The following is a 22,367-nucleotide window of genomic DNA, read 5'->3' on the forward strand; positions in this document are numbered from 1 at the left end:
TGAGAGGAAATCCTATTAAAAATTAGTTAAACTCTCTGTACAGAAATGCACACAGTGTCCGTAATAAAACAGGGGAGCTGGAGGCAATCATGCGTTGTGAGGAACCAGACATGGTAGGGATTACTGAGACATGGCTACAGAAAAATCAGGACTGGGAATTAAACATTGCATGGTATAATATATTTCAGAAAGGATAGGGAGGGAAAAACGGGAGGTGGAGTAGCTGCAGTTATTAGGGATATCATAATGGCAGGAGAAAAAAGAGAAGTCAAGGGAAGTCAAAAAAACAATTAGGGAGGCAAAGAGGAACTATGAAATTAAATGATCAAGGAACATAAAACAAAACAGTAAAATATTTTACAGGCACATCAATAAAATAAGAAAGGTTGGGATGGGAATAGGGCCATGAAGGGATAAACAGGATAATAAAGCGGGTAATGATAGAGAGATGGCAGAAATATTAAATAATTATTTTGCTTCAGTATTTACCAGGGAGATAGAAAAGGTAGACATGACACTGGATGGAGTCACATTATTGTTTAGTTTATTCTTTCCTTTTAGCGGAATATATTTTTCCTGCACTCTGTTGAACACCATTTTAAATGTTTTCCATTGCTGTTCTACACCGTTGTTTTGAGGGAATGAAGCTGGGTGGGTGGAAAGGGTATCAGTGGGAGAGCAAATAACAACAGGAAATGCTTGAAAAACTCAGCAGGCCAGGCAACATCCGTGGAGAGAGAAATAGAGTCAACGTTTCAGGTGGATGACCCTCTGTCAAGACTGAAAAACCACAGGAAATGAAACAAATTAAAAGGCCAGTTTGGGGGCTGGGAAAGAACAAAAGAGAAGTGAAGAGACATTAAGAGGTATTCAAAACCAGACGAGATGGTGCTAGGACTAGTGGAGACAAAAGACGGCTCTAGATTAGGTGTGAAATGCACTGGCAGAATGAGAGACAGCTGCCATGTGGGAGAGAAAAAAAGGGGGGAGGGCCAAAACAAAGGTGTGGATAAAAAATATAAGTAAAAATGTAATAGGGGCCGAGGTTATGATCTGAAATTGTTGAACTCGATATTGAGTCCGGAAGGCTGTAAAGTGCCTAATCGGAAGATGAGGTGCTGTTCCTCGAGCTTACGCTGAGCTTCCGTGGAACAATGCAAGAGCCCGAGTACGGTGAGGCCTGAGTGGGAATGGGGCGGTGAATTAAAATGACAGGCGACCGGAAGCTCGGGGTCATCCTTACGAAGTGATCATAATTCAGTTAGATTTAGGGTAGTTTTGGGAAAGGACAAGGATAGACCAGGAATAAAAGTTTTCAATTGGGGAAAAGCTAAGGAGGAGATACTGAGGGTTCAGCGCAAGTATGTTCCCTTAAAGAAAAAGGATGGGACTAACAAACCTAGAGCTCCCAAGGGACATACAGGATAGGATAAAGGAAAAAAGGGAAGCTTAAGACAGATACCGAGGGTTCAATACTGCAGAAACCCTGGATAGAAAGTACAGGGGTGAAATTAAAATGGATATTAGGAAAGCAAAGAGAGGGCATGAAAAAATATCGGCAAGTAAAATCAAGGAAAACCCAAAGATGTTTTATAAATACATTAAGAGCAAGAGGATAACTAAAGTAAGATTGGGGCCTATTAGGGGCCATAAAGGTAACCTGTGTGTGGAGGCGGAAGACGTGGGTATGGTTTTTAATGAATACTTTGCGTCTGTTTTCATAAAAGAGAGGGACGATGCAGACATTGCAATCAGGGAGGAGGAGTGTGAAATATTAGATTAAATAAACAGTGAAAGAGGAATTATTAAGAGGTTTAGCATCTTTGAAAGCGGTTAAATCCCCAGGCCTGGATGAAATGTATCCCAGACTGTTAAGGGAAGTAAGAGAGGAAATAGCAGAGGCTCTGACCATCATTTTCCAATTCTCTCTGGCTACAGGTGTAGTGCTGGAGGACTGCTAATGCGGTACCTTGTTTAAAAAGGGAGAAAAGGATAGACCGAGTAATTACAGGCCAGACAGCCTAACCTCGGTGGTGGGAAAATTATTGGAAAAAATTCTGAGGGACAGGATAAATGTTCATTAGAAAGACACGGATTAATCAGGGACAGTCAACATGGATTTGTTAAGGGAAGTTCGTGCCTGACTCAACTCAAATTTCACTCCACGGATGTTGCCTGACCTGCTGAGTTTTTCCAGCATTTTCTGTTGTTATTTCGTGTCTGACTAACTTGATTGAATTTTTTGAGGAGGTAACAAGGAGGGTCAATGAGGGTAGTGCATTTGATGTAGTCTATATGGATTTTAGCAAGGCTTTTGATAAGGTACTGCATGGCAGACTGGTCATGAAAGTAAAAGCCCATGGGATCCAAGGCAAAGTGGCAAATTAGATCCCAAATTGGCTCAGAGGCAGGAAACAAAGGGTAATGGTTGAAGGGTGTTTTTGTGACTGGAAGGCTGTTTCCAGTGGGGTTCCGCAGGGCTCAGAACTGGGTTCTTTGCTTTTTGTGGTATATATCAATGATTTGGACTTCAATGTAGGAAGTATGATTAATAAGTTTGCAGATGATACAAAAATTGGTCGTGTGGTTGATAATGAAGAAGAAAGCTGCAGACTGCAGGAAGATATCAATGGACTGGTCAGGTGGGCCGAACAGTGGCAAATGGAATTCAGTCTGGAGAAGTGTGAGGTAATGCATTTGGGGAGGGCTAACAAGGCAAGGGAATACACTATAAATGGTAGGATACTGAGAAGCGTAGAGGATCAGAGGGACCTTGGAGTGCATGTCCACAGATCCCTGAAGGTAGCAGGACATGTAGATAAGGTGGTTAAGAAGGCATACGGGATACTTGCCTTTATTAGCTAAGGCATAGATTATAAGAGCAGGGAGGTGATGCTTGAACTGTATAAAACACTAGTTAGGTCGCAGCTAGAGTACTGCGTGCAGTTCTGGTCATCACATTACAGGAAGGATGTGATTGCACTAGAGAGGGTGCAGAGGAGATTTACGAGGATGTTGCCTGGGCTGGGGAATATTAGATATGAGGAAAGATTGGATGGGCTAGGGTTGTTTTCTTTGGATCAGAGGAGGCTGAGTGGAGATTTAATTGAGGTGTATAAAATGATGAGGTGCAGAGATAGAATGGATAGGAAGGACATAATTCCCTTAGCAGAAGAGTCAATAACCAGATTTAAAGTAATTGGTAGAAGGTTTAGAGGGGATTTGAGGAGAAATCTTTTCACCCAGAGGGTGGTGGGGGTCTGGAACTCACTGCCTGAAAGGGTGGTAGAGACAGAAACCCTCATCACATTTAAAAAGTACTTGGATATACACTTGAAGTGCCGTAACCTACAGGGCTACGGACCAAGAGCTGGGAAGTGGGATTAGAGTGGAGAGCTCTTTGTCGGCCAGCACGGACAAGATGGGCCAAATGGCCTCCTTCTGTGCTGTAAATTTCTATGATTCTATGAAGTGCATTTAAAATTTAAAAAAGGGGATATATTAAATGAATTAATCCACTCAAAGAGGATAAAACCCGAGGTCCGGATGGATTGCATCCACGCAGTTTAAAAGAATCTAGGGAAGAGATAGCAGAGTCATTACTATGTATATTTAATAATTCATTAGAAAAAGGAGTAGTGCCAGAGGACGGGTGGATAGCTAACGTAATACCGATATTTAAGAAGGGGGATAGAACATTTCCAGGGAATTATAGACCAGTCAGCTTAACATCGGTGGTAGGAAAAATAATGGAATCCCTATGAAAGGAGAAAATAGAAGAACATCTAGAAACCAAATTAATAATAATGATTAGTCAGCATGGATTTCAAAAGGGAAAGTCTTGCTTGACCAACCTTATTGAATTTTTTGAAGAGATAACAGAGAGAGTAGACAATGGTAATGCACTAGATGTAATTTATCTGGATTTCAAAAAGGCCTTCGATAAGGTACCCCATAATAGACTGATGAACAGGGTCAGAGAATGCGGAGTCAGGGGACAAATAGCAGAATGGATTATTGGCTGGCTTCAGGACAGAAAGCAGAGTGTAGGAGTAAAGGGCAGCTATTCACAGTGGCAGAAGGTGGGTAGTGGTGTTCCACAAGGATCAGTGCTGGGACCACTGCTGTTCAAAATTTACAATAATAATTTAGACTTAGGAATCAAAAACACAATTTCTAAATTTGTGGATGACACCAAATTTGGGGGGGATAGTCAGTACTGAGGAGGACTGCAAGAAATTACAGGAGGACATTAATAAACTTGCAGAATGGGCATATAATTGGCAAATGAAGTTTAACACAGATAAATGAGGTACAGGAAACCTTCTGGTATCCGGCACTGATGGGACCGAGCTGGTGCCGTTAAATCAAAACTGCCGTATAAACCAGCGGCAATGTTAAAACATGCAGAGCTTTTCAGCTCCGTGTGAATCAACAAACCCTGTTGCTTAGCAACAGCTTCAAAACAGTCGGCTGCAGCTGCAAGCGTCTCTAGCTGAAGCTGTTGCTTAGCTACAGGCCTTGCAGAGCCTGACTGGGGAAAAAAAAGCAACAAGAAGTAAAAAAAACTTATAGAAAACGGCTCCTGAATTTTGCCGGTAGATAGAGCTTTCCGGACTTTTAAACTCCGGTTAAACGAAAGTTTCCTGTATTACATTTTGTTAGGAAGAATTATCACTTGGAGGATGCGAGTCTAGGTGGGGTAGAGGAACAAAGGGATCTCGGAGTACAAATACACAAATCACTTAAACTTGCGCCACAGGTTAGCAACGCCATAAAAAAAGCAAACCAAGCACTAGGGTTTATTTCTAGAGGGATAGAATTGAAAAGTAGTGAAGTTATGCGAAACCTGTATCGAACCTTGGTTAGACCACACTTGGGGTACTGCGTGTAGTTCTGGTCGCCATCTCGTAAAAAGGATATAGAGGCACTGGAGAGGGTGCAGAGAAGATTTACAAGGATGATACCAGAAATGCGAGGGTATACATATCAGGAAAGAATGAACATGGTGGGTCTCTTTTCTCTTGTAAAAAGAAGGCTGAGGGGTGACCTAATAGAGGTCTTTAAAATTATGAAAGGTTTTGATAGAGTGGATACAGAGAGAGTGTTTCCACTTATGGGGAAGAGCATAACTAGAGGCCATCAATATAAGATAGTCACCAAGAAATCCAATAGGGAATTCAGAAGAAACTTCTTTACCCAAAGAGTGGTGAGAATGTGGAACTCGCTACCACAGGGAGTGGTTGAAGCGAATAGTACAGATGCATTTAAGGGGAGGCTAGGCAAGCACATGAGGGAGAAGGGAATAGAGGGTTATGCTGATAGAGTTAGATGAGGAAAGACAGGAGGAGGCTCGAGTGGAGCACAAACGCCGGCATGGACTGGTTGGGCCGAATGGCCTCTTTCTGTGCCCTATATTCTATGTAGTCCTATGTAAAAATTAACAGTCACTTGGATAGGTGTGGGTTAATTAAGGAAAGCCAGCATGGATTTGTTAAAGTGTTTAACCAACTTGATCGAGTTTTTTGATGAGGTAACAGAGAGGGTACTGCGGTTGGCGTGGTGTACATGGATTTTCAAAAGGCTTTCGACAAAGTGCCACATAATAGGCTTGTCAGCAAAGTTGAAGCCCATGGAATAAGAGGGACAGTGGCAGCGTGGATACAGAATTGGCTAATGAAGCATTCGAAAATTTCATACATCTCTCCCCCCCCGCCCCCGAAAATGTATTTGGTTTTTAAAAGAAACCCTGGTCAGGCTGAGTTTTAAAATCCAGGGCACAACAAAATGGCTGCAGTCAGACCTCGTGACCGAAAGCCTGTCAGTTTCAATTCGGACCCTGGCAAGCTAACAGCTTGTGTATTTCAATGTCTGCAGCAAGGAGATCACGAAACCAGACAAGACTTTTGCATATGCATTGGGGACAAACCCAATTACAATTAGACCTACTCATAAAGGCCATCAAGGTGTTTGCTCAAACAATCAAAATAATCAGCGGGGCCACCGAGACGGGGCTGGCCCCCATCAAAGCACCTGTTGGACAAAGGAGAGCAGTTGCAGAACCGGCAGGAACCGATTACCGGCCATCCAAGTCGATGGGCCAAGATCGATACCTTTTGTTTAATTCCAGCCCGATCAAATCAGACAAAAGAATAAGCTGATTGAGCGTAGAGATAAGGGCTAAAGAAGCAATATAACTAGCCTCTCGAGAAGCCATTTGTTCTCTCGCCTCGCCTTCTGCGCTCAGCCTCGCCATCAACGAAAGAAGAAGACCATCGAAGGAGAGCCCGTCCAGAGAGGTAGGATACCCTGTCAGAGACCTTTTAATTACTGGGGTATCTTTACCTGGACGGTGAAGTCTGTGCAACAGCAGGACCACGTGACATCGGCATGAACAGGGCAAAGGAGCAAGGCTTTCTTTCAACATCTCAGACCGGTGAGCATTATAGTTCTGACCCATCGCAAGATAACCTAGCTAGGTGTAGAGGGTGGGAGTTAAGGGGATTGCTGAATTGTCATTTTAGCCATTTTCCCTCGATGTGCTGTTTTCTCCTCCCCTGTTAAGTGTAAGTGTACTGCATTCATATCATCTTTTTGTATAGTGTTGTTATCTTATTTTTCTCTGATAATAAATTTTGGTTTTCTTTGTACCAAACCACTGGTCTGCTCAGTTGTCTATATCGTTATCTGCCAATCAGCCCGGGGATCAGAACTAAGGGGTGAGCGATTCCAACCACTCAGAGATAAGGCAGCCGGAGACACAACCAACTGGCCAAAGCAAGTAGCAAAAACCCCCTTACACTAAGTGACAGGAAACAGAGAGTAGCGGTGAACGGTTGTTTTTCGGACTGGAGGAAGGTATACAGTGGTGTTCCCCAGGGGTCGGTTCTAGGACCACTGCTTTTCTTGATATATATTAATGACTTGGATGTGGGTACAATTTCAAAATTTGCAGATGACACAATACTTGGAAGTATAGTGAACAGTGAGGAGGAGAGTGATAGTCTTCAGGAAGACATAGACATAGGCTGAAATGGGCGGACACATGGCAGATGAAATTTAATGCAGGAAAGTGCAAAGTGATACATTTTGGTAGAAAGAATGAGGAGATGACATATAAACAAAATGGCACAATCCTAAAGGGGGTACATGAACAGAGAGACCTAGGGGTATGTGTGCACAAATCGTTGAAGGTGGCAGGGCAGGTGGAAAAAGCAGTTAAAAAGGCTTATGGGATCCTGGGCTTCATAAATAGAGGTACTGAGTACAGAAGTGTGGAAATTATGGTGAACCTGTATAAAACACTGGTTTGGCCCCAACTGGAGTACTGTGTCTAATTCTGGGCACCAAATTTTAGGAAGGATGTGAAGGCCTCAGAGAAGGTGCAGAAAAGATTTACAAGAATGATTCCAGGGATGAGGGACTTCAGTTAAGTGGATAGACTGCAGAAGCTGGGGTTGTTCTCCTTAGAGCAGAGTAGATTGAGAGGAAATTTGATAGATGTGTTCAAAATCATGAGGGGTCTAGACAGAGTAGATAGAGAGAAACTGTTCCCATTGGCGGAAGGGTCGAGAACCAGAGGACACAGATTTAAGACGATTGGCAGAAGAACCAAAGACGACGTAAGAAAAAACGTTTTTATCCAGCGAGTGGCTAGAATCTGGAATGCACGGCCTGAAAAGGTGGTGGAGACAGACTCAATCTTGCCTTTCAAAAGAGAGTTGGATAAGTATCTGAAGGAAAAAATTTTGCATGGCTACGGGGAAAGGGCGGGGGAGGGAGAGTAGCTGAGAGTCGGCACGGGCTCGACGGGCCGAATGGCCTTCTTCCGTGCTGTATCCGTTCTATGATTCTAAGATGCTCCAGTGCAATACTGAGGGAGTGCTGTCTCTCTGGCTACAATGCCTGTTTAGGTAAATGTGTGCAATTGGATAATGTAGTGCTTGCCTACACTGTGTCCCCTGTAAAACAAGCTGATATTCTTTGGGACATTTAGATATTGTGCTAAAGCACGATATAAATGAAAGATCATTCTTTCATGAAAGTCAATTATTTTCATCTGTCTCCTTTGATTTATTTTTCTGTACCTAGGTCCGATGGTTTGATTCTGGCCTGCTTCCCAGCTAGCCCCAGAATTATAACATCAAGCTGAATAGTTGCTTGACAGAAAACGATGCGGTTGGTATAAAATCATTTCATATTATTTGTATTTTTACTTGGCCTTGAAACATTATTGCCCCTGTTGATGGTATTATGGAGTGTTTGCCATTTCAACGGTATCAGCTGTGGCTCAATGTGTCTCGCCTCTGGGCCAAAAGATTGTGGGTTCAAGTCCCGCTCCCGAGACTTGGGCACAAAACCCAGGCTGACACTCCCAGTGCAGTGCTGAGGGAGTGTTGCACTGTCGGAGGTGCCGTCTTTCAGATGAGACGTTAAACCGAGGCCTCGTCTGCTCTCTTAGGTGGATGTAAAAGATCCCGCGAGCAGCGTAAACATCGCCGCGCCCAGGTGCTAGTTGTTTTGCGCCCCAGTAGCACCCTCAGGGCACTAATGGGAGGTGCAAACCAACTGACTTTTTCCCCCAGTCATACGGCACAGAAGGAGGCCATTCGGCCCATCGAGTCCGTGCCGGCTCTCTGTAGAGCAATCCAGTCAGTCCCATTCCCCCGCTCTATCCCCGTAGCCCTGCAAGTTTATTTCCCTCAAGTGGCTATCCAGTGTCCCCTTGAAAACATTGAGTGTGTCTGCTTCCACCACTTCCGTCAGCAGCGAGTTCCAGGTCCTCACCACTTGGTGCCTAAAAAAGTTTTTCTTCCCATCCCCCCTGTATCTCTTGCCCAAAACCTTAAATCTGTGTCCCCTAGTCCTTGTACCATTAACTGGTGGGAACAGCCTTTCCCCGTATAGCCTATCCAAACCCGTCATAATCTTGTACACCTGTATCAAATCACCCCTCAACTTCCTTTGCTCTAAAGAAAACAAATCCAGCTTCTCCAACCTGTCCTTGTAGCTAAGATCCCCCATCCCCGGAACCATTCTGGTAAATCTCCTCTGCACCCTCTCAAGGGCCTTCACATCCTTCCTAAAGTGTGGTGACCAGAACTGGATGCAATACTCCAGTTGTGGCCTCACCAGTGCTTTATGTGGCGCGTAAGCACTAGCATGGACCAGTTGGACTGATTGGCCCATTTCTGTGCGGCACGCTGTATGTAATGTCAATCTATGTAGTTGCAATGCTTAAAAATAGAGCATATTGATCGACTGAATATTGTGCATTAAAATTCAGTTGGTAATATCCACTTGAGATGCTGTAACATGTAATGGGGCAGTGAGCAAAGGTCCCTGTCAGTGGGCCACTGTCAGTGGAGAATTGTTTCATAATGGCCCAGAAATTCAGATCTCCATGCGTGAGTGCGCATGGGGTACTCACCCGTAAGCCGAATGGAAGTACCGGTTTTGTGCATGCACTGCGCATGCGCGGGAAACCGGCACTTCCGTTCCCCTGAAAGAAGGGGTTCAGAGGTCGAATGCGTGCGCAGGAGAGGCAGCGCGTGCGCATCGAACTTACGTTTTTTTTGCAGGTTTTCCCGGGAAGATAAGTCTCCAGAAGTTAGACTGTTAAAAAGCAGTTGCAAGGCTTGCTTTTTACAAGGTAAGTGGTGAATTAATTAAAATTAAAACATTTTTTCCACAGGTTTATTATTTTTAAATACTTTAAAGAAAGGTAAGTTTATGTTTAGCCCCGTTAGAAAATGTAATTAATTTTTTCAAAAATTTAAATTATTGTTTAAAATAGTTATTTCATGTAATTTATAGTTTATTTTAAAAATGTGATTTTTTTTAAATTTAATTGAAGATTTAGTGATGTTTTGGGGCTTATAATATTTATAGGTTTGAAAGCTCTTCCTGCCAAACTTATGAATGAAGCATTCCCTGCTACCATTGGCTCTCCATGGCCCACGTGATCCCAGGGGACGCTTCGAACTAACTGCGCCCCTGGGATACGCAAGCACTGCTCGCCGGCAGTTGGAGCAGGCCCAGGATCGCAATCCCACGCGGGCCCACAGCTCAATGGCCAGTGCGCTAGGTAAGTGCAGGTTGGGGGCTTGCACCCGCGGGAAGTCCCCGACCCGAATTTCTGGGCCATTGTTTGAATCTAGACAGTGATCGCAGGAGACGCAAGACAACCTCAAAGGTAGAATGCTGTCTCTCGAGGTCTGCTGTGGTTCAGTGAGTCGCCGTGTTTCCTACATTACAACATAATTGGCTGTAAAGCGCCAATGGGATATCCCGAGGCCCTGAAAGGTGCTATAGAAATGCAAGTTCTTTCTTTCTATTATAGCGAAAGCATCACTGAATAATGTAGTCTGCCAATACTCCCACCTTGGTTAGATCACTGAGGAAACCGCACCCAGTGAAGGGTTTGAGTGTTTGCTGTGGCTCAGTGGGTAGCACACTCATCTCTAGAGTCAGAAGGTTGTGGGTTCAAGTCCCATTCCAAGGACTAGAGCACATAAAGCTAGGCTGACACTCCAGTGCCGTGCTGAGGGAGTGCTGCACTGTCGGAGGTGCCGTCTTTCAGATGAGACATTAAACCGAGGCTTCGTCTGCTCTCTCAGGTGGACGTAAAAGATCCCACAGCGCTATTTCGAAGAAGAGCAGCGGAGTTCTCTCCCAGTGTCCTGGCCAATATTTATCCCTCAACCAACATAACAAAAACAGATTATCTGGTCATTATCACATTGCTGTTTGTGGGACCTTGCTGTGCAAATTGGCTGCTGCGTTTCCCACAATATAACAGTGACTCCACTTTAAAAAGTACTTCATTGGCTGTAAAGTGCATTGAGATGTCCGGTGGTCATGAAAGGTGCTGTATAAATGCCAGTCTTTCTTTATGGCCTTATAGTGCTGCACTGTTGGAGGTGCTGCTTTTCAGATGAGATGTTAAACCGAGCACCCCCTTTGCCTGTTCAGGTGGCTGTAAAAGACGCGGGGCACCGTTTTGAAGAGGGACAAAGAGTTCTGCTGGTGTCTGACTCACCACTATCAGCAAAAACAGATCAACTGGTTGTTCATTTCATTAATGTTTGCGGGATCTTGCTATACAGAAATTAACTGCTGCTACCAACGGTGCCTGCCCTTCAAAAAGTAACTCATTGGTCACGAAGCACTTTGAGACATCCTGTGGATATGATTATGACAAGCTGCTGGTTAAATACTAGTTCCCTCTTTTCTTTCCATGCTCAGTCCGTGGGGATAGTTTACATCTAGCTTGGGCTCTACAAATCATCTGAAGGAAGAGGATCTGACACTGCTTGGGTGCAGCCAGCTGTGCCAGAAAGAAATGAATGATGCGAATCTGGCGCACTTCAAGATTCATGAAACAACAGGGGCAGCGGGAATATAGGCGAGGAATACAGCAATAATGAGGTTCGAAGTAGAGAATGCTGCGGTAGTCATTTTGTAAAAGTTTATTTGACAGCAATGTGGTAAATGGCAAAGACGTAATAAAACTCTGGTCTTTAAAAAATAATTGCAAGCACAATCCTGGGAAATAAAGGTTTGTTACTTTCGCCCCACACCCATGGAAGAACTAAGGAAGAGCTTGGAAACTGGATAGTAAATTGCAAAGATAATTGCCTAGATCACAGTAAATAAGCTCTCGTTCTCAATGATTGTAGTTCTAATTGGGTCTCTTGTGACCATGAGTTCTCCAGAAATTGTTAGTGCGAGTGCCACATTAATAATAATATGGAATAATTGCCTCACAGAGGCGCGTAAATGACAAGATTTTTATTGGGATTCTACGAAGCATTGGTGGGATTACATTCAAAGTGCTACGTCCAGTACTGATTAGTGTAGTGACAGAAATCCAGACACATTGCACAGCGGCCTCAAAGGAGAGCAGTGGGAATGGTTAGAATTTAGACTCGTGAGCCAATGAAGACATACAAAACTGACGGGCATGGGAAAGACCAGCTGATCCATCAAGGCAGCCCCACACTCAATGATGGTCGGAGCATTAAGACGAAATGCTTCTCTCCTCCACCCAACCCCAACAGCCCCATAATCTTCCAGGAGAAACAAAAACAAATTCGAAAAAACCCCGGGCCAATAAGGGAAAGAATACTCTGTAAAATTACTCTCCCACCTCCTCAGGCGATGGAAACCAGTCCCGGCGATACACGGACCCAGTGTTCTCTTTAAAGACACTGACCTATGATGCGATCTGTGCTCCCAATCAGGAACCGATCCACCTCCCTCTTGAAGGCTGCATAATGGAACTTCACACGTTGCCAGTGGGAAACAGGACTGAAGTAGGAGAATGTTGATGTGCCTCAATAAGTTCCGAGACTCGATGTTAGCGAAACAAAACAAGGCTTTTATTAACTTAGAAAGTAACACGTAAAAGAGAGAGATGTCTTCCTTCTGGAGGCTGAGGCCAGACTGAGCCAGCTTACAAAAGGGGCCAGGTATGGGCGGAGCCCTACACAGCACATTCCAGCACATTCCAATACATAATACAATGAGGACTGGGGGAAGGGAAATGACACTGAAACCGACCACAGTCACAGGCAGTGATGAATGGAATATATTAACAAAGGAATTCTGTGCCCACATAACAACAGTAACTACACATCAAATGAATTCATTGTACATGAAGCACTTTGGGATATTTCTGAAAAATATGATCAGATGTGATATAAGGCTTTCTTAGTTAAGTCTGACTTAAGTTACTGAGTTACTTCGAAACAAACTGTTGCATTGAAAATGAAAACAGATACAGGAAACTCTTTGGTATCCAGTACCGACAGGACCGGCGTGTTGCCGGTTGATTAGAAATTCTGGATGACGGAGTGGGTTATCTACCGAGGCTACTTTTAACAAACAAAAATAAACAAATCAAGAAATGTGCAGTATACAGTAATTGGGTACTCACCTACAGAATGTTGTGTTAAATGGATGGTGGAAGATGCTTGGTTAAGTACAGTACTGCCAGTTGAGGGTAATCCATAACTCTTTAATTACTTAACAGTAAAACAAAACTTATAAAGTAAATGACTGTATACAGCGCGGGAGAGTCAGACTCCTGTTATTGAGGTGTTCGGACTTCCGACAGCGCCAAGAAGCCGAGCAGTGGCAGTTTGGAGAACTGCCCCCACTGACTAACTTGGCCACTGTGGGAGACTCGGACTCGGCAACATTTCCGGTTATTGAAGTGTTGTTTTCGGAGTATGAATTTTGCCGGTTAATAGAGAATTCTCTTTAAACGAGAGTTTCCTGTACCTTCTAGACTCAATGGGTATATGCGTTGGCAAGGAGGCTAAATAGGCTCACCGACCTGGCATAATTGCCACTGCCATAGGGTCTTATCATGGAATCATACAGCACAGAACGAGGCCATTTGGCCCATCGTGCCTGTGCCGGCTCTTTGAAAGAGCTCTCCGATTAGTCCCACTCCCCCCTGCTCTTTCCCCAGAGCCCTGCAAATGTTTCCTTTTCAAGTACTTCACCAATTCCCTTTTGAAAGTTACTATTGAACCTGCTACCACCGCCCTCTCAGGCAGTGCATTCCAGATCACAACAACTCGCTGCGTAAAAAAAAATTCTCCTCATCCCCCCTCTGATTCCTTTGCCGATTATTTTAAATCTGTGTCCTTTGGTTACCGACCCTCCTGCCAATAGAAACAGTTTACACTATCAAAAACCTTCATAATTTTGAATGCCTCTATCAAATCTCCCCTTCACCTTCTTTGCTCTAAGGAGAACAATCCTGGCTTCTGCAGTCTCTCCACTACAAAGGAGCCATTGTTCTGGATGTGGGTGAGGACTGCATCCCTGCCATTGCAGATCCAGGGCTGAACTCATAGAAACATAGAAGATAGGAGCAGGAGTAGGCCATTCGGCCCCTCGAGCCTGCTCTGCCATTCAATGAGATCATGGCTGATCATCCAAATTCAGTACCCTGTCCCTGCTTTCTCCCTATATCCCTTGATCCCTTCAGCCTTAAAAAATATATCTAACTCCTTCTTGAATATATTTAATAAGTTGGCCTCAACTGCCTTCTGTGGCAGAGAATTCCACAGGTTCACCACTCTCTGGGTAAAGAAATTCCTCCTCATCTCAGTCCTAAATGGCTTACCCCTTATCCTTAGACTGTGACCCCTGGTTCTGGACTCCCCCGCCATCGGGAACATCCTTCCAGCATCTAGTCTGTCTAGTCCTGTTAGAATTTTATAAGTTTCAGTGAGATAGTGAGAACAAAATGTGAATTGTTTTATAGAAGAAGGTCTAAAAATGTAACAGAAGAGGTTGATATCATTGATTAAATTAAGTCAATTGCTTGTCTTCCACAGTTAAGGATCTATACTGGAGTACTGTTGGCAAGAACCAAGGTTTCAGAGGGACATTCGTGATTGAGTTTGCCACTTTTTGAAGTCCTTTCCTTTGCAAATAATCAATGGAATCGACAAACACGTTGCGGATCGTTGCTCAAAGCCCGTTCGAGCATTTAAATGGCTTAGGGGGTCGCTGTCATCAAGCCACCAGCATTTTCCAATTGATGTTAATGGCTCTTTATGGGTGTCAGATATATTTTTCTTTGGCCAGAAATTTGCTGGGAGCTGCTGGCAATCTGCAGATGTAACTTTCACTGGATGAGCGGCGGACACTTCGTTCTCGCACATAAACGGGATTTTCCACCGTGCTTCCGCCAGAGCTATGGGGGCGGTGTAGCTTTTAAAAGCTCTTATAATAAGGTGTCCATGACTACACAAACCACTCTGGGTCCAGGTATACACAAACCACTCTGGGTCCTGGTATAATGTGTATCAGTGAAACAGTCCGTGACTACACAAACCACTCCGGGTCCAGGTATAATGGCCCAGAAATTCGGGTCCCCACAGGTGAGTACGCGCTGTGTACTCACCCGTAGGTTCAATGGAAGTGCCAGTTTCGTGCATGCACTGCGCATGCGCGGGAAACGAGAACTTCCGTTCCCTTAAAGGAAGGGGTTCAAAGGTGGAACACGTGCGCTGGGGAGGCAGCGCGTGCGCCTGGAACTTCCGTTTTTTTTGCAGGCTTTCTCGGGAGGGTAAGTCTCCAGGAGCTACACTTTTAAAAAGCAGTCGCAAGGCCTGCTTTTAACAAGGTAAGTGGTGAATTAAGTAAAATTAAAATATTTTTTCCACAGGTTTATTATTTTTAAATACTTTAAAGAAAGGTAAGTTTATTTTTAGCCCCGTTAGAAAATATAATTAATTTTTTCAAAAATTTAAATTATTGTTTAAAATAGTTATTTTATGTAATTTATTGTTATTTTAAAAATGTGATTTAAAAAAAAATTATTTGAAGTTTTAGTGATGTTTTGGGGCTTATGGTATTTATAGTTTTGACAGCTCTTCCTGTCAATTTTATGAATGAAGCATTCCCTGCTACCATTGGCTCTCCATGGCCCATGTGATCCCAGGGGACGCTTCGAACTAACTGCGCCCCTGGGATACGCAAGCACTGCACGCCGGCAGTTGGAGGAGGCCCAGGATCGGAATCCCACGCGGGCCCACAGCTCAATGGCCAGCGCGCTAGGTAAGTGCAGGTCGGGGGCTTGCACCCGCGGGAAGCCTCCGACCCGAATTTCTGTGTCAATTGTGTATCAGTAAAACAGGTTTATTGAGCATTAAAAATCCAGTACAGAGAAGTCATAATTAACAAGAAGATAGTAGCAGTCTGTTCATCGAACCCCGGCGTTCCTTCCGAGTGACCGCGGCGCAAGCCTGCTGATGTATGTTGCTGTGTTCCGTTGGCCGATGCTCACTTCCTTGGGATCTTGCTGTGTTCAGTTGACCGAAGCTTCTATCAATCTCTGGTTACACGGTGCGCGCTTTCGATGTTCAAAACCTGTATCTTTATACCCTTTTCCTCTCGTTTTGCCTACGTGGCAGTAATTAACCCTCTAACACCTGGTAAAAAGTCTTGCCTCCCTCGTTAGCCATCTTATAACCTTGTTGATGCTACTAGGTTCTTCCCTATGCATAACAAAGTACCCTTATCTCAGATGTTCACTTTTCACAGAACATTTCCTAGAATGTTTTCTAAATAGTCGGTCCATCCTATAGCTGGACCAATGAAGGATGTCTCCAACTCTTATCTCTCTCTCTAGTTTTTATCTCTTTAAGCATAGTACTGCTGAATTCCTCGTCTCCATAAACTCAGCACTACATTCCGTTACTTCAGTAATTTTAAACAGAGGTTTTTAGTCAGGTTGACATAATCCCATCCTGCTTTGCTCTCAGCCATTCACCATTTTATACAGGCTTTTAGGCTTTTAACATACAATTTCACATATTATAGTTATACAAAAATGGTTATAGAATCTTAATAATGTTTACCAAATCCTACAGGCACACCCGATCCTACAGTGGAGTGGACGCCAAGGAAATTCCTGGCCTTTGGGATTCTAGTATACTGTAACTGCCTGTGCATTATCTATCATTACCAGTTTGAGGTGATTTGTTCAAATTGTCTTTCACATTGGTGAAGGGATCTATCAGCAAAGGCTGAACCGGCGGGGGCTCTTTTCTCTAGAAAAGAGAAGGCTGACAGGTGACCTGATAGAGGTCTCTCAAATTCTGATGAGGTTTGATAGGGTTGACGTAGAGAAGATGTTTCCACTTGTGGGGGAGACCAGAACTAGGGGCCATAAATATAAGATAGTCACTGATAAATCCAGTAGGGAATTTCTTTACCCAGAGAGAGTGATGAGAAAGTGGAACTCGCTACCACAGGGAGTGGTTGAGGTGAATAGTATAGATGCCTTTAAGGGGAAGCTGGATAAACACATGAGGGTGAAAGGAATAGAAGGTTATGGTGATAGGGTGAGATAAAGAGGGGTGGGAGGAGGCTGGTGTGGAGCATAAACACCGGCATCGACCAGTTGGGATGAATGGCCTGTTTCTGTGCTGTAAATTACATGTAATTTTATGTAATTATTTCCTAACATGGTGCAAGGAGCAAAAATATCAAAAGTAAACTTGCCTGTCAGAGAAAGAATGACAAGAAAGGTGAAGAATTTATATAGCGCCTTTCATGACCTCAGGACGTCCCAAAGTGCTTTACAGCCAATGACCTACTTTTTGAAATGTAGTCCCTGTTGTAATGAAGGAATGATTCCAACACACAAATACATACATTGTTCAATATTGGCTGACAGTTGAGCACTTTACTTTTGGATCAATTCTGCTTCCAGAGAAGTAACAGTCAGATCTGTATGTCTACAGGCAATATTAATTCTATGGGTAATCTGTACGTGCTCTTGCCCGAATCAAACTTGTTTCTTATAGCACTTAGATCAGCTGTGGTTCAGTGGGTAACACTCGCGCCTTTGCGTCAGAAGGTTGTGGGTTCACGTCCCATCCAGAGACTTGAGCACAAAAATCTAGGCTGACACTCCAGTGCAGGACTGAGAGAGTGCTGCACTGTCGGAGGTGCTGTCTTTCAGATGAGATGTTAAACCGAGGCCCCGCCTGCCCTCTCTGGTGGATATAAAAGATCCCACGGCACTATTTCAAAGAAGAACAGGGGAGTTATCCCCGGTGTCCTGGGGCCAATATTTATCCCTCAATCAACATCACTAAAACAGATAATCTGGTCATTATCACATTGCTGTTTGTGGGAGCTTGCTGTGTGCAAATTGGCTGCTGCGTTTTCTACATTACAACAGTGACTACACTTCAAAAAGTACTTGATTGGCTGTAAAGCGCTTTGGGACGTCCGGTGGTTGCAAAAGGCGCTATAGAAATGCAAGTCTTTCTTTTAATGTTTGCGTTAAATAAAGCATGAATGTGGTAGTCACGAGGCTGAGGAATTCTGCATCAAAACCGACTATAAACAACAACAACCTCTTGTATTTATAGAGCCCCTATAATGTAGAAAAGCATCCTGGGACTCATCTCAGAAGTGTGAGGAAAATGGACGGCCAGCCAAAGAAGGAGACATTAGGAGGGATGATCAAAAGGTTGGTCAAAGAGGTGGGTTTTAAAGGAGGGGGAGAAGGAGCGATGGAAGGGTTTAGGGAGGGAACTCCAGAGACTGAGATGCAGAGAGCTGAAAGAAGGGCAGAGTCAGAGGAATAGGACGTTAGGGGAGGCAGGGGGGTTGCATGATTGGAGGAACTTACAGAAATAAGGAGAGGCCAAGCCAGGAAGGGTCTTAAAGACAAGGACAGACATTTTGAACAAAAGGTCAAGGTTTGATTTACTCCACACAAATCCAATCTGAAGAAATATTGGATAGTTTTCTTCGAAGCTTATGTTCAATCCTGATCACTGCACCACACAAAGCATGTAGAAATATCGGGCAGGGTGCAGTAAAGAACAAGCGAATTGATCCCGAGTGATTGATGCAAAACAGGAAAGTACTTCATATCCTTTAACTCACTATAGGGGACAAAAGAAGCACCACGGCTTCTTCGACAGCACCTCACAAATCCGCCACCTCTACTGCCTAGAAGGACAAAGGCAACAGGTGCATGGGAACACCACCACCTCCAAATTCTCCTCCAAGTCACACACCATTCTGACTTGGAAGTATATCGCCGATCCTTCATCATCGCTGGGTCAAAATCCTGGAACTCCCTCCCTAACAGCACTGTGGAAGCACTTTCACCACACGGACTGCAAGAAGGCAGCTCACCACCACCTTTTCAAGGGGCAACTGGGGATGGGCAATAAATGCTGGCCTTGCCATCAACGCCTACAACTGAAGAATGAATAAAAAAAGCACTTAAGGATGAAACTGAATAGAATTTTTAAGAGCTAACGTATTCAAGTTCCTTATGGAAATAAATACATTGAACATAGGTATATGTCTGTGACTGCAGTAAACTCTGGTAAAAGGGATGGGTGCACTCAAGCTTAGAAGAGAGAGGTGACAGACAGTTTAGATTTGACTATGTTATACAGAGGGTAGTGATCCTGGGGAATAGATCCTCTTGGGAAGCAGTGGGGCAGACAGTGCCTAGAATTGCCGAGAGCCGCGATTTCACCAGCAGAAGCGGGATCGCGGCGGGAGAGGTGGTTGGCAGGTCCCAATCCCGCTCCCAGCTCCAGCTCCAGCCCTCTCTCTCTAAGTGATTTTACATAGATTGGGCTTCTTAAGCCCGCCCATGCCCGTTTCCCGGCCAACTAATAGGAAGCGGGTCTGATGATCTCATTTGATGACGCGTCATCAGCCGTTTTCCTTAAAGGGGCCATGTCCACTTTCATTTTCACAGTTGTGCTGTCAGTGTTCTACAGCATTGAGGTGCTACAAACGCTGCACAAATTTGAATTACTGCACCCAGGCTCTCGCATAACTCCTTCCATATGCTTATGGAGGGAGTCACAGCACGTAGGGAGATTCTCTTCCCTTCCCATGGGCAGAAGAGACCTCCCCAGGACACCAATGCAGCCCGGCTGCAGATTGCACAGGAGGGTGCAAGCAGGGATGTCATCAGGAGGACCAGGCTGCAGTGGCACAAACCTTTCAATGATCTCAGTAGATCACGAAACGTTACTGCAAAGCTACACTCAACCTCATCCTGCTGTGCCACACATCACATCCTCATCACTCTGCCTTCCCTACACTACTCCTGAACATCCTTACTCACACCAACTTACCTTGCACCTCCACCCATCCCTCTCTATCTACATTATCACTTCCCCACCTCGCTAACCACCCCTCACACTCACCCTCATCCTAGTGCAATCATACCAACTAACAACACACAAGGGTGGGCACTTGGGTGGTTTAGCCAATGTTCATGTGAAGCTTCTGTTAATGTCTTGTCAAACATTGAAATCTATATTTTCAACACGTTACCTTTTTGAACAGATCTGTGCTCACCTTTAGAAGTGTCTTAATGAATTACAGTGAGTGTTGAAGCATAACTTCCCCGCCCCCCAATTGTGATGAGTGTGAAAGGAATGGCTTGGACATTGTAGGGATGCTTTATGGTGCTGGTGTGGGGTGGTGCCAACCTGGCGCATCATGTGGCAGTCAGGGTGTACAGTGTCAAGTGAAGTAAATCTGCCCATGGTGAGGCCATCCCTGGCCTCCCGGGCAGCAATGTGGTCGGGTGCTGACGCCCTGTGTCCTGTGCAGCATCAGGTGATTGCGGAGAAAGTTGGTGTTGTTGTTGGTGATGTTGGCGTGCCTGGTGATGTTGGTGTTGGGGTTGATCGTGGAGGGATTCAGCGGACCAAGTTGAGATTTTTTCAAGGGCACCAATGTTGCTGGAATAGATGGCAGCTGAATTTGAGATGAAAGAAGCGATCTGTCAGTGGTGAGAGAGCTTGCTCTAAGGAGGTGACAGTGGATAGAGAGTTTACTCCAAACACTTCCAAACGGCATCAAGCTCAAAAGTGTCTTCCAAGTCCTGAAGGCTCAAGCTTCTGACATTGGAAAGTGACCAGCTGTGAAATGGTAGCTTTCAGACCATTTTTGCAGCTGTTACCTATTCACAGCAATGGGGAGACATAGAGAACCCGCCCTACTTACCCGACGTGATCTCCGAACGACGTGAAACCCGTTAAAAATGTGGTAATATAAAAATGTGGTAATATAAAAATGTGGTAATATATGGTAATATAAAAATGTGGTAATTTTAGACTCTGCTCCCTGGTCCTAGCATCCCCAAACAGTGGAAATAGTCTCTCTCTATCTATCTGTTCCCCTTAATATCTTGAAAACTTCGATCAGATAATCACTTAACCTTTTAAATTCTAGGGAATACAGCCCTAATTGTGTAATCTCGCCTCATAACTTAACCCTTGAACCCTTGAAGATATTAAGGGGAACAGATAGATAGAGAGAAACTATTTCCGCTGGTTGGGGAGTCTAGGACTAGGAGGCAAAGTCTAAAAATTAGAGTCAGACCTTTCAGGAGTGAAGTTAGGAAACACTTCTACACACAAAGGGTGGTCGAAGTTTGGAACTCTCTTCCGCAAACGGCAATTGATGCTAGATCAATTGTTAATTTTCAATCCGAGATCGATAGCTTTCTGTTAACCAAAGGTATTAAGGGAAATGGTCCAGAGGCGGGTATGTGGAGTTAGGTCGCAGATCAGCCATATGCTGCACTCCCTCCAAGGCCTTCCTAAGGTGTGGTGCCCAGAACTGCTCACAGTGTTCCAGGTGTGGTCTAACCAGGGCTTTGTACAGCTGCAGCATAACTTCTACCCACTTGTATTCTAGTCCTCTAGATATAAAGGCCAGCATTCCATTAGCCTTTTTGATTATTTTCTGTAACTGTTCAGGACATTTTAATGATCTTTGGCCTAGAAATTCAGTATAGCCACTTTTGGGGCGGTAAAGTCGGGCGGCCGCTAAAGTTTGCGCCCGCCGGAAAGTGGAGGCCACTTCGCCGATATTCAGTAGCTTTGGCCAAGGAGTTTGCTCGAGCGCTAAAACTGGCGATGCACGGCTATCTTTAGGCGCTAAGCCGGCGGTGCTGAGCTAAACCGCCGAGGCCGGGCGCAGCGCAGGTGCGGTCATGTTTTGATTGACAGCAGACACCCTGGCGCCGGCCAGCTCTTAAAGGGGGAAGGGTCGACTTGGTCTGCTGCCACGCCCTGGATACTGCAGCCCTCCAGCTAGGCCTAAACACTGCTGCTGGAGAGAAATAGCACCAGGAAGGATGCAGAGGGCCCGTGAGCGAGCGCAGCGCTTCTCTGCCCATGATTTAAAGGTGCTGGTTAGGGCTTTGGAGAAGAGAAGCCATATCTTGTTCCCGGACAGTGGCAAGAAGCCTCCCAAGAGGGTGTACAGGAGAGCCTGGAGGGAAATCGCCCAGAGGGTCACAGCCAACAGCGATGTCCCCAGGACTGGTGTCCAATGCCGGAAAAAGTTTAATGACCTCACTCGGATTGTCAGGGTGAGTACCCTTTCCAGTGTCCTCCTCATCCTTGCATGTGCACCTCACATTATGGGCAAAGGGACCTCAAAGGCCTAATGGCCAGCACTCATCCAGCAGCTATGGCACTGGCATGAACATCAATTGCACTTTCTGCACTTTACACACTGGCCAAGCTATTCGACCATGGGAGGCAGTGCACACAACAACAGGGCACCACACTGGCCAAGCTATTCGACCATGGGAGGAAGTGCACACAACAACAGGGCACCACACTGTACTTAGAGGCCGTCCTTTCTCTTGCATGCCAAGCTGGCCCAGAATCTGAAGAGCCGGACTGTCACCGGGGGAGGCCGTGCCCAGTTCCAGCAGCTCAGTGACCTTGAGGAGCGCGTGGGTCGAGTCATGGGTGCCCGGGTGATTGGCCCCGTTGCAATTGGAGATGCCGACCCTGTGCTGGGCCCCAATGGTAAGGACA

Source organism: Somniosus microcephalus, chromosome 1, assembly GCF_052327205.1.
Source record: "Somniosus microcephalus isolate GS21.2 chromosome 1, FLI_Smic_1.0, whole genome shotgun sequence".
Classification (NCBI taxonomy): Eukaryota; Metazoa; Chordata; class Chondrichthyes; order Squaliformes; family Somniosidae; genus Somniosus; species Somniosus microcephalus.